The sequence below is a fragment of the Saccostrea cucullata genome, unplaced genomic scaffold, assembly GCF_032062105.1.
Source record: "Saccostrea cucullata isolate Sc308-1 unplaced genomic scaffold, CSIRO_AGI_Scuc_v1 ctg1892, whole genome shotgun sequence".
Lineage (NCBI taxonomy): Eukaryota > Metazoa > Mollusca > Bivalvia > Ostreida > Ostreidae > Saccostrea > Saccostrea cuccullata.
Genome location: NW_026923828.1, coordinates 23,820 through 38,103, shown reverse-complemented (window position 1 = coordinate 38,103; position 14,284 = coordinate 23,820).

Here is a 14,284-nt window from a genome sequence, read left to right as displayed (position 1 = left end):
GGATACGCTAATTTTTGCTAAGATAAAATAAAAAGAATTTTAACGAGATAATTACATGTATCTCGTTATGACGAATTAGTATTTCGTTATAACGAGTAAATTATTTCGTTTTAACGAAATAATGAATTATGTCGTAATAACAAGATAATGTTCTCGTTATAACGTTAACGACATATAGTAGCCTCGTTATTTCGAAATTTAATAGCAATAAAGGAATAAAAAAATGGTAGTAGTTTTTAATGCCATTGAATTTTAGTTAATCATTATTATCAGTCGAACTTAACATGAACAACTCTCAGGCGCTAAACAATTACAGTGTGATATGTATTATTTGGAGATTCAGAAACGTTTTGAAGAAGGGAATATGGAGACATCAGCAGTTAAATCATCGGCGTAGTATTGGGGGGTACTGTCCACTCATAACTCAGCAACACGAGGTGGTCATGTTTCCGTATACAGGAATATGCTTCCTATACCAATTCTTTAGACCAATGTTTATCTCGTTTAAACGAGATACAAACTCGTTATAACCAGATAACTAACTTGTTAAAACGGGCTATTTACTATTTATAACGAGGTAATTTTCTCGTTATAATGAGTTTAATATTTTTGATCTTATCAAAAATGAGTCTATCCAGCTTTCGTCAAGGGCATATACATGTATACAGTAAGATCTATAACCATGCATGTTTACAAAGGTTTGTTTAGAATTTTGCGGGGAATCTAAAAAAAACTCATCTTCATAAGTTCGATATATCTGTATTCTTACAGAACGAGTTTTACTGTATGTAGAGATGGCCGTGTTAACAGTAAAGCTCGTCCAGTAAAAATCAGTCAAGGGAGAACACCAGGGGAAAAAGTGTTTGGCGCAGATACATGTGTATTTAATTTAAATCTACAGAGCCTTCCAAAAGATTTATAATAGATATATCAATTAAATATTAACAAATTTATTTTCTATTCATGCACATACTTTTGCCTATTATGTACCCATTCTCATAAAAAAAAATATTTTCATTGGAAAAGATTGACGGTCCCATTTTATCATAATTCATGTTATTTGTGTACAACTTATTGAATTAATATTGTTTTTTAAACTTTCAATCAACAAGTTAAATTCATACTCCAAAATATCGCCCATGTACAAAAGGGCGGATGTAATCTCTTTGTCAAACAGGTTCAAGTGACATTTAACTGTTTAATTATGCATTAAATTTTCTAATTAACATCATATGTTGCTCCTTAAGCTCGCTCACTTTCATGCTATACTTTACTGTTTCTTTGTAACAGAATGCTTTTAAAAATATCTTAAAATGGTTTACATTTTCAAAATCTCAGGATTGTTGTAGAATTAATTTCCACTTCTGGATTACATTCTGAAAAGTTCTTGGCTGACAACTTGAGAAAAATAAAACTGTCTTCACAACATTGTAGGGATATATCGAATATTCTGACAATATGCAACGATATTAAAGAATTATCGTATCGAAAAAATAACTTCCAATACGTATCGAAATGGCAGATTTCCTTATAATTGTTTGAAAAAGTTGGGAATTTTAATTTTAATCAACAAAGGTTATATTTTTCACTGTTTTGAATTAAAATTGATCAATAATGATATATATATAATCATTAAGGAGATAGCACATCTTAGATAAATATCACAAAATACAAAGACAACTTTATTTAACATGCTGTTTTCACAGTCATTAAAAGTTTGAATTTGATGTGTAATTTGTTATGACAGTGAAACATGAACTTCGAAATGGGTACGTTATCAAACAACTAGTTTTATAAAAATTCATACATTAAATGAATTATAAGACTTTTTTTGATAGACTTGTTAAAGAATCCAATATATCGGTTACCGCATAACATGTATAAAATATCGTATCGTAATCGTATCGGATTTTTTCCCCTCAATACACAACCCTATTGAACATTGGCATTGTCTCTCATGGGTGCAATATACATAAAATGCTCTCAGTGCATCTTGTACATGTAAATCATGAGCATAAACAAAAAATAAAATCAGAACTTTCAAAACTTACCAAAGCATATGGTCTTCAGTCATTGAGAGATATGCCAATGGTGGGTTTTAATTGTGATGGATTTAATTAGGTTAATTAATTGATAAACCATTTTAAATTTTTTATCACAAAGACTTGATTGATAAGATCAGAATCTTTTGATCTATTATAACGAAGCATTGAGGTGTCCGACACCCGATATCTGCACTAATTAAAGGTCAGTCGATACCTTTACGTCGCCTTGTTCCGTGGAGCATTCAGCACTGTCGCATTTAAAGCTGACATGGACTCTTGAATAGGCATTATTTTTTTTATCTTTGTACGACTTACTAAAATTTCATGTACACAATTTTCCCGCCATATTTATTTGATTTTTTTTTAGCTAATTGTACCTGCTATACCTAGAACATTTGTTTCACTTGAGTGATTTTCTAGCTTGGCTGTCGTCGACATCTACACATCTCCGATAGCATAGTTTTAGACACAACATAAACTGACCAAATACGTATTTTAAAAGTAAAAATCCATCAAAAACCCAAAACTGTACTGAGAAGTAAATAATTTTTGAATGCATCTGCTGCAATATAGAAAAACACTAACACGGAATACATTCACGTATACAACAAAAGCCGTTTGGATATGCATGCATGCAGGTCAAGAAAACGCATTGAAAGCCATAATTTAGAATACGAATAGATTTAACAATCTCTAATTTGTTTTCTATGCGTAGGTTGTTTTTCGTGTTTTCTCCATTTTACAGAGAATATGACTACAGACATTATTTAGTGTATTGTTTGTAACTTACTAAATTTTGACCTTCTCTGCGATCCGATTTTTGCATTTTTAAAATCTGCGTAAGTTTTGAATAAATTGTGATATTTGAAAAAAATAATACAAATTATTTTGATTTATTTTGAAAATATTTCTTCCAAATTTGGATAACATATGACGTCAAATAAAAAAGTTATGACAGAAGTCCACGAACTTACGAACAGTTCTAGCTTTAATTGTTTTAAATATAGATTTAATATAACTTGATTTATAGTTATCTTTCCAAAACTAGAGGTACTGTGAGCGATGAGCTCACTAAATGATACCCCCCGCCTCCCATATGGTTTTAACAGGTGAAAAAGTCCATGTTTTCCCATTTTACAGAGAAACCCTACAGACATTATGTGTATTGTTTGTAACTTAGTAAATTTTGAGGTGCACAATTTTTGCAATTTTAAAGATTCTGCGAAAGTTTCATCAAATTTCATTCAGTTGTATACAGGATTATTTTGATTTATTTTGAAAATATTTCTTCCAAATTTGCGTAACAGACGGAAATAAAAAAGTTATGACAGACGGACGGACTTACGAACAGTTCTAGCTTTAATTGTTTTAAATATAGATTTAATATACCCTCCCGCTTTTCAAGCGGGGGGTATAATAAACCAGCTTGATTCTGTGGACTGAGGTAAATGTACATGAATGATCAAAATAAAATTGAATGTGAATTATTTCTTGACAAATGCTACATTTAAAGTTTAAATCTAAAGTTTAAACTTATCTATACTTTCACCCTCTGGTTTTCTCTACCTCCGTGGTGAATTGGGGAATTAGCTTTGTCTGATGTGAGAAACTCGCAATCACAGTATAGATCTAAAAGACAGAATCAAATCTGTAGAATTTAAATGAACTTTACGATGGGTGATCACATAGTTCGCGAACAAATTGAATAACTTCCAGAAAACAAATAAAATTGCGTTTCAGTGTTTATCATTTTTTAAAGTGGCCCTCTCTGATTTTTATGCACATCTGCCACCGTTCTGCCCATGCGCGAATCACGTGGTCTAGGCGGTCAAGTGACATACTCCGAAGCAGTCTGTTCAAAGACGCTAGCATATTTTTCAGAGTCTTATATTTCTTACCATGCAAGTAAATTTTTATAACAAGAACAGTCCATTTGTCAGAAATGACCAAATCTCAGACATAGGATGATTGGATAATGATATGTTTTGCCAGAAAGAGCATGGTGACCGTCACAACCCGTGTCAACTGTCTTGGGAATGTCGTTTATCCGATATGGATATGTAGCATGGGGGCGTTCTTTTTATCATATTTAACATATAAAATTTGAAAGTCTAAAGTAAACAACATTTTAGGGATTTAATTATTATATAATTGTTAAGATATTCAACTATTTTTGTAGCGATTTTTTATAACAAATTGCCCAACAACAGACACATCTCTTTCCCAGCTTGCCTTCGCTGGGCTACAAAACAAAAGGCAATTTGAACCACCCCTCACCCTTCATTTAAACAATCCATCAAATTTATTATTGAACGTCTGGAAAGTATATTGTCTTCATAAACCTTATACAAATTATTATAAATTACTTCAAAGGAATTTCTAAGTTATACGCTTAACTTTACAGCCGTTCGTTCCTAGAGTAAGACTGGGGCAACCAATTTTCGTCACGAGTCACCTACATATTGACGTCATTTTCACATTGTGACGTCACAATGATGGAAAAAATAATTACTTTTCATGTGCTATATATAGAACATGTGCATGACTTTAGGTGTGCCCAATTTCATTCTGATCTATATTGTGGTTTTTTAAATATTGAGATAGGTCGCGAACTTTTTGATCACCCCTCGTATTGCTTGAGACCAGGGGCCCGTTTTACAAAAGAACTTACGATTAAGACCAAAAGCTTCAGATGATTGTTAAATTTTGCAAGCTTAATAATTCTCTTCAGAATTATTTGTGCAAAAATATCTTACCACATTTCTTTTAAAAAGATTAAAATAATTTTCAATATAATATTTATTGAAAAGTTACTGAAGAATTAAATTTGGTCTTAAGTCGTAAGTCCTTTGTAAAATGGCCCCCAGATCGGAAAATATTTTTCCAATACAAATGAAAACCAATCAAACAATCTTGTTTAATCTTACAAACAGTCGTACAACATCGAAAGTATAAGAAATGTAAAAATTATTACATGTATTCATTAAGTTGAACAAAGTGATGAAAATTATGACAAAATCACTGTCATAGTCAAATCCATTTACGAAAGAAAATATTTGAACAAACTTTTTATCAATACAAAGAATAATAAAGCTTACCGAATAAACTGTTATAAAAGTTTGTCATAACGATCGATCGATCAATAACGAAATATCAAAGATCAAATTTTAGAATTTAGCGCTACTACTTTCGGTTTTAGCATGTGAACACTTATTTCTACGCCTTCACTGACTAGAGAGTTACATAGTAAATTTTATCGGTAAATTTTAAATACAAAATTTCGATGTAAACAAATTCACGGAAAAACTTTTAAGAAAATTAGAGGCAAAATATAATTAAAAATTAACTTTAAAAATAAAGTGAATTGATACGAGTTTCAAAATGCCTTAAAATATCTTCTATCAGTAAGTGAGTCAAGTATTTTAGTTACCAATGACAAGGAAATATTAAACCAATTTATACTGTGACAATAAAATAATCAATCAAAGAAATCTACGAACATCCTTTAAAATTCGTAACTAAACCTAAAATGTTGACTGACTTGTTTCATACCATTCTTTACACACTAAGTTGTTCACGGATTTTTTTTCATTATTTCTAAAAAGGAGTACAAGGAGTACACGGCAGTTATTACCGGTCTTGTAGAGTAGGCTTTCCCCCATAAAATCTTTCCTCTCGGAAACCTGGCTCTAGAGTAGGATCCCCCCCCCCCAGGAAAACTGGCTCTAGAGTAGGATTTTCCCCCAGGAAAACTGGCTCTAGAGTCAATTTTCCGGGGGAAAATCCTACTCTGTGTAGTAGTTATAGAGTGCGATCCCCCCCCCACCCCGAGCCAATTCCCCCCCAATGAAATATAATTGCTCTACTTGTCTTTGAGGAGGAATGGTTGGCACATTGCTACAAGTGCCGCTTTTTCAAAATGGAGACCCGTGTATTGAACATTCGTATTCGAAAAATGAAATTTTGAATCCGATTTTTCATGGCTACCGTCAAACTAATTTTTAGAATCAAATAAATTGATGAAATTGGAGAGGATTATGTTTCCTCTGCGTCTTTCCATCCGTCTAGCTGTCCTTCTGTCTACATGTGTGTCCCAAATGGTTTTCTGCATTTTTTTCTAAATGCTTGAAGACATTGAGCTGATTTTTAGTTTAGGGGTATATCTTGATGAGCTAACGTTCAAGTCTGCATTTCGTTTCGCTTGTTATATATAGCATGTAAACATACTCATTTACTCGTACCTTTTAAAAATCAGTTTGTTGTTTATCTTTTTTCACAAATATATTGCGGCTGCGGTTTATATTGACTCTGTAACGAGGAGGAAAATCCTACTCTGAGAATGAAAGAGGGGGAAATTTGGCTCTGGTGTGAGATTTCCCCTCAGGGGGAAATCCTACTCTAAAGTACGATTTCCGGGGGGGGGGGGAGCTGGCTATGGGGGAAATCCTACTCTACAACACCGGTCGGCAAGTGTCGCTCACGCCTCCATGGTACCTGATCCCACCTCTGATGATTTGAAGGTCAGTGTTTGCTCCGCTCCTAATTTGTAATGTTTGATGGACTTTTGAGCTCGAATTAAAAATAAATGGTGGAAATTCCGACAGATTTTTATTTTTTGAGAAATCCACACATAAAAAGTATGGAAAACTTTTTTTTTTTTTTTTTTTTTTTTTTAATTTTATTCAATGAAAACATGATAACAAAGTAATTTTGGGGCAAAGACATCCGCAGATGTCCCCCTATGATAACCCTCACTAGGGGTGCCAGGGGCTCCCTAGATTGGATAGCAAAAAATTATGTATATGATAAATGTAATAATTGAGTATATAATCAAGTTGTATAATAAAAAAAAAAAATACTTATACAGATAGATTTTATACCTTTATGTTGCTAGGGGAACACACAAAACACTGTCCAACACACCCCTGAGCAACTTGTATAGAGGGCCAGGTCACCCTCATATACTTCATATATCGATTATATCATAAGTTACATATGTATATATATAAGTACAATGATTACATATTTAATGCTTTGAAAAAATATTTTACGGAAAGAAAAAAAAAAAAACGTAGGTCATACGTTTTAAGACTTACAAATTCTGTATAATTAAAGAAAATGTAGTGGTAGTTTACAATATTATATCAGTTTGCAACATATTTCTGTAATAGTTTTAATTATAACATCTAGAAGGGAGGTACGCCTTTCACCACCTCAGAGTCTCTTGTTTTACCCCCTTCTTGCGTTTGTCCTGAGGGCCTGGTCCCCCTCAAAGACAATTACATTTTTTTCAATAGATTTTTAAAAAAATGAAGAGTATTTTGAATCTCCCATAGTATGTAATATTTCAGAATAATTCAAAATACAAGATTTTAAATAAAATAATATCCCTGCATCTGTTTCATCAATATTTTCTAATCGACAATACATTTTAAATTTGTATATCTTAAAAGCTACAAATGACAACAGTAAATTATACATGACAGTGGTTTCATTTCTATCAATATAAAAACCAAAAATTATATGTTTCCATTTTACATCAAAACCTAAGAAATTGCTGACTATAGCCCAGATTTCTCGTACATTTGTACAATCAAAAATGAGATGCTTTGAATTTTCTACATCTTCGACACATATTTTACATGAGTAATTAGAGTTTTTATTTATCTTACTTGCAAAATAATTGTTAGACAAAATATTATTTAATAGCTTATAGTTGAATTCCGCAACTTGTTTATCTTTTAATAACTCTATTTTATTTATATAAATTTTTTCCCAGTCTCTCTTAGGTATATTAAATTCTTTAGAATACCTTGCTTGCACAAGCGGAGCTTGAAATTTGCTTTCTAAAAATTCATTATAAAAGAATTTTGTTGTATATTTATTAAAACATAAAGTATTTAGTGACACTTCCTTTAGATGTTTGTACGGAGAGAAATCATATCTTTTTTCATACTTTTTAAAGATCGAGTGTATGATTTTATACTCACATAACCAATTACTCTTATTTATCAGAATCCCTGTCATTTCATCGGGTGATTTGATACCATTCTCGGAAAATAGATCTTTAACAAACAATATATTGCTTTTGAGCCAATTTTTAAAGTAAATCGTTTTTCCTTCATATGAGTATCTTAAATTTGACCATATCGGTTGTTTAAGAAAGAGTTCAACACTGAGGTTATCGTGCAATTGTTTGCATGCATTGAAGCATGTAAATACTTGTTTATAGTATAGAGGCATCTTTCGTATCATTTCAAATTTTTCTATTTTATTTTCCGTGGTGTTAATCACATAGTCGATATTAATATTTATTGGAATACAATAACTATTTATGTAGGGAATCAGGACAACTCGCCCCCAAGACAACTCGCCCCCAATACCTGTTAAGACAACTCGCCCCCACTGTAGAGACAACTCACTCACATTATATTTCATTGTGTATTGCAAGGAAAAAACGACATATATTATTCACTAAAATATATTTTAAATGCAAAATTAATTTATGATTTATAATTGATATTTATTATAAGTAAAATAAAATTAATATTTACGATTGTGTGTGTAATATGTTGTTATTTGTTTGGGTTTTTTCATATATATAAAGTAAATACAATATATGTATGAAATATTTATTATTTCCTTAGACTTTTTTCTTATGAAATAAAGCAAAAAATGCATTATATTGTTTTAAATTTTTAACTGTAGAATATGTCTAGGTAAATCAAGTACAATGTTCTAAGTTGAACAATCTTAATTATTTAATGACATATTAATGATATTCTATTGACGGCTTTTAGGAAACTTATGAAAACTGAAATGAAAACATCAAACAGAATTTTAATGAAATCCCCAAGCTCACAAGTAATTTGGAACTTCAAAGTGATGATCAATTAGGACAAGCAAGCCAAGAAAATTATGTATATTTAGTTGACCAAAAATTGGCTTGTCCAAGCTCCAAAGCAGCTTTAAAGTAATGAAGAATTAGAGCATGCAAGCCTCGAAAATTACGTATATACAGTTGATAAAAAAAAATGGTGTATCCAAGCTCCGAAGCAACTTAAAACCTTAAAGTGATGAAGAATTCAAGAAAGCTTGAGTTGGAAACAAATAATTTAAAATATAAAATCACATTAAAATAATTCAATAAAAAAATATATTTCATATTATATAAAAAATAAACATTTTAATTTCATAGAAAAAAATTATATTAATCGTATCTTCTCCTTTTTTAAGCGCAATGTTATAGGCATAAATGACCGCATAAATGCAAATATTGATGAATTTAATCTAAAACATATTTCTTTTTCAGGCATCTCACGTGAGGAGAGGAGTACAATTTTTTAGCGTAACTGACACCAGAAACATTTAAAATAAAAATAAATATCGAAATAATATGAAAATATATATATTAAATAAAAAATATATATATATTATATAAAAAAATATATATTAAACAATATATACTTTCTTAAAGCTGGGGGCGAGTTATCTTTGCTTTCTTAACAGGGGGCGAGTTGTCCTAAATTGGGGGCGAGTTGTCCTGAAAAGGTGGCGAGTTGTTTTGGGGGCGACTTGTCTTGGGGGCGAGTTGTCCAGCATTCTTATGTAGCTATTAATGCAGTGATCTGTTTCTCTCAATCTACATGCCCATGAGGCTTTAAGCGCTCTAAACTTAGACTCAATATCAATTATCCCTAACCCACCGTCCTTAATATGACCAACCATTGTGTTTCTTTTAATACGATCTGTTTTATTCCATATGAAATTGAATATTAGTTTATTAATATTTTTAATATAATTTTCATTGGGTGTTTCTAAAACATTTGCTAGATAAATTAGTTTTGAAAGCGCTAAAGAGTTTATTACAGTACATTTCCCAAATAATGTCAGTTTTCTTCTTTTCCATGATTCGAATAGAGTCTCTATTTCATGATAGACTTTCATCCAATTCTTATTATAACATTCTAGTTTATCATGACCTATATAAATGCCTAGACACTTTACTGCCTCATTTGTAACCATAATGCCCCCTATTTCTCTAGAGAGATTTTTTAAAGGACCAAGAAGAATACATTCAGTTTTATTAATGTTTACTTTAGAACCTGCATGAAGACAAAAATTGTTTATAGTTTCCAAAGCTTGATTCAGAGATTCAATATTTTTTAATGCCAGTGTCATGTCATCTGCATGTTGTAAATTTTTTACTTCTTTCTCCATATAATCTACTTTAAAGCCTTCTATATTCTTGTTTTCTTTAATTTTTATAGACAAAATTTCCGCTACAAAAAGACAAAGAATTGCTGATATTGGACAGCCTTGTCTGATCCCTCTTTTCATTTTACATGTTTTTGAAATCCATCCATTATTCTTTAGTCTAAATATCGGGTTATGATATAAGGTTTTTATCCACTTTAAAAAGTTCGGACCGAAATTAAATTTTTCTAAAGTTTTAAATAATAAATTCCATTCAACTGAGTCGAAGGCTTTTTCAAAATCTAAAAATAATAAAATGCCTTCTTTGTTATAACTTTCACAATAATCAAGATATCTAGTATAAAGCGGGCATTCATTCCTATATATCGGCCTTTTATATATGCTGTTTGTTCATATCCTATTTGTTTGTGGGTTATACTCTGTAATCTACGTGCAAAAATAAAGGCTATAATTTCATAATCCGTATTGGTAAGGCTAATTGGTCTATAGTTTTTCAGAAGAATTTTTCCCCCTTTTTTATGTATAAGAGAAATAACAGCGAGTCTTTGAGAAAAAGACATTTCTTCATTCAAAAAGATTTCTTTCAACATTTCATAGAATAGAGGTGATAAATGATCCCAAAAGCATTGGTAAAATTCACTTGGTATTGGTATTTCATCTAGACCAGGCGCTTTATTTAACTGTTTCCTTACATTCAGATATTGAGGGGAAGACATCACAACTATCTCTGTCCTTATTAGAAAGTTTATTTACATTACATCCATCTAAATATAGATCAATATCATCATTCGGCACTAACTTTGAAGTATAAAGATTTTCATAGAAATCGCACATAGCACCTAGTATATCATCATCATCATTAAGCACGTCCTTGTCTTTTAAAATTTCATGTATGATATTTTTTGTTTGGTGTCTTTTCTCTAAACTTAGAAAATATTTTGTATTTTTTTCACCATCGCTAACCCATTTTGCCCTTGATCGGATTTGTGCCCCTCGAGCTTTTTTATCGTATAAATTACTCAACTGATTTTCAAGAATGCGTTTTTTATTCATGTCTATTAAATTATGAGGCGAACTTTCAATTTCATTAATTTCTTTTTCAATTCGAGATATTAATTGTTTAAAGGTTTTTTGTCGTTTTATGGAGAAAGCTATTGAAAAATCTTTGATCGATCGTTTTAAGAACTCCCATTTATCAATTGACGTGCCTTCTCTTTTACTTATATCTTTCTATCATAGTTATTTACTTCTAAGAGTTATTCATTACACTTGCTACTTAAACATGTTTAGTACAAAAAATTGAGATACCTTACCAGCTCATTGTTATGTATTAAAAAATCAAATTTTTCTTATATAATCCTTTTGGGAAGAAATATAATTTTGCCAATTTCAAATGTTCAAGTGCTTGGATTTTTTAAAAACGTTGTCTGATTTTCGTTTTAATAGAATTTCTGAATATTTTTCAAACATTACGAAATCATACAAAACAGATTTTGAATGTTATTTGCATCACACCATGTATATCCATTAAGTTTACATATTTTTCTTTCCATAGATCTGTCAATTCTATATTTCTTATAATATCTATCAAAAGTTTTGGACTTTTATCATTTTTAATATCGTCTATATGACAACTGAAGTCTCCGCATAAAATTATATTACTCAAATTGGCTGAATTGTTTGTGATAAATCTTTTCATTCCTTTAAAAAAGTCTATCCTAGATGTTTCCTTGTTTGGCGCATAAATGTTAATCAAACTATAAGTATCATCGCCTATTTTTATATTAGCCATTAATTTTCTGCCATCATTGCTCTTATGTACACTTATCACATCTATTTAGAGAATACAACTGATTGAAACACAATCTTTGTGTTTACACAAAAAATTTCAGTGCCATTAACCAAACTTAAATCTTGCACAATTAAATATTTCCATCCATAATAAAAACATCCTGCAGATAAATTGCAACAATGCAACTGATTCATTAAATTCCTCAAACCCATGCTAAAAGACAAAATTCACTATTCAAATATTATAAAATATCTCATTTAATATATAGACAATCTTACGAACAGAATTAAATTTCAGAACACATAAAAAAAATTCACACATTTTCATTTATACATATCTCCAATGTAGAATTTTAAAACCCACATCCACAACACACATTTCCAATACCTTAAATCCATAACATAATATACCATTTATCATCACTAAGGCCCACTGCAAAACACCAATATACATTCAACCATCAGATGCATTGTATACTAATGAGAAATTTTATAATTACACACATATTCAACAAACCTTAGGACTACAATATCAAACACATATAAGGCAACAGACTGAAAACATCAGAGGTGAGATCAAAGAAAGTGTATATACAATTGTTTAGATGTACTAACTTTGTCATTTACAATGTGTAATAAGTTGTTTACCTAACAATACTTTAAAGAACGTCCATTACATTCATTTAGAACACTAACTGTAATTAATAGAGCAACTAAAACAAAAACTGTAATGGTTCAAATTAGGCTTTGTACAAAATTATAGAACCTGGAATTATTAAATAATGAGTGTTCACATTATCTGAATGTTTCTACATACCATTTTTCCTGTTTTATCATGCTCTTGTGTAGAATCAACTAAGAAATATAAACCCAAATACAGTATTCGTAATGGTTTTGTTTTCATTCATATAAAATTTAAGGTACATTCCATTAATGTTCAAAACAGTCATTGGAAATTAAATAGTTTCCATCGAAAAAGGTGAAAAATGTTTTTAAAAATTTACGAACATTGATTTTATGATCAAAGTAATGAAAGGACTCGATACGAGCTGATAGTTTTGCAAGCTTAGATATAAAGGGTATTGTTTTAGTGATAAAAAAAAATGAAACTGCATTTCTGTTCGAAATAAGGCGGAAGTTATTGCTTGCAATAGCAAACTTTATACCGTATATAATCACCTATAAGTCGGATTTTTGGGCTTACTTCTCTTATGTCTAATTTATAGGCAGGTATAAAATGAATGGTATTATATTTATTCAGACCCTCTGATTTTTAAGCATTTTAAATCTCTGACTTATAGGTGGACCGACTTATATGCGTGTATATGGTAGTTACTATTCATCTTTCCAAATTCCTAGCAGGGATGGGGTTAATTACTCTCATGAGGCTTCTACCTTGCATAATCTCTAGTATGTCCAGAACTCTTGCCTACTCTACGATGAAGCAAAGACAAATAATTTGTTTTCACACTTCCATTTAACGGTTAATTGGTAGTTGCATTAAAATAGATTGTTTAATATTCAAGGACCACGTTATGTTTTTATTTTTCCTTTTTTAAATATCATTCATATTTTAAAGGTACATTTCGAAAAAGTTCAGTTGTATATGTCTTTACATAGAGAAAATGTTGTAGAAGTCCATGGTATAGGTTAAAGTCATATACGCTATATGAACGCCGAATTTTGTGTGAAACAAAATGATTAATGATTTAAAACACATGAAGTGTAATAAAAAATAATACTTCCCACAAAATTGTACTATAGATGTCGTTGTACTAACAAAACAATTAAACAATATCTAGGAATTTAGAATTCAGTCTTTTCATGAATATTGATAAAGGAAGTGCGTAAACAGTAAGCCTATATATAGAAACACATGTCCACGGGAAATCACAGACAATTTACGAGGTATGTTGCATTTTGACAACAATTATTAATGTAAGGTTAATATGCGCTATAACAGAGAAGATGGTAGATACTGTAATACATTAAAAGATAAAGTATCCACGTGAAAAGTGAGTAGTATCTTAAACGGTCTACATTGTTTTCTTTACGCCACGTGTGTTTATCAATCTAAAAGTAGCGACGGCGTCACGTGATGGATTTATTTAAAAATAGCTGTTTTTCTTTCCTTGCAGGATAATAAATAATTATAATTTGATAACTTTACTACGGAATTTTATTTAATGTGTAATTTACAGCATTTTTATAACTTTTATAACAAAATATAT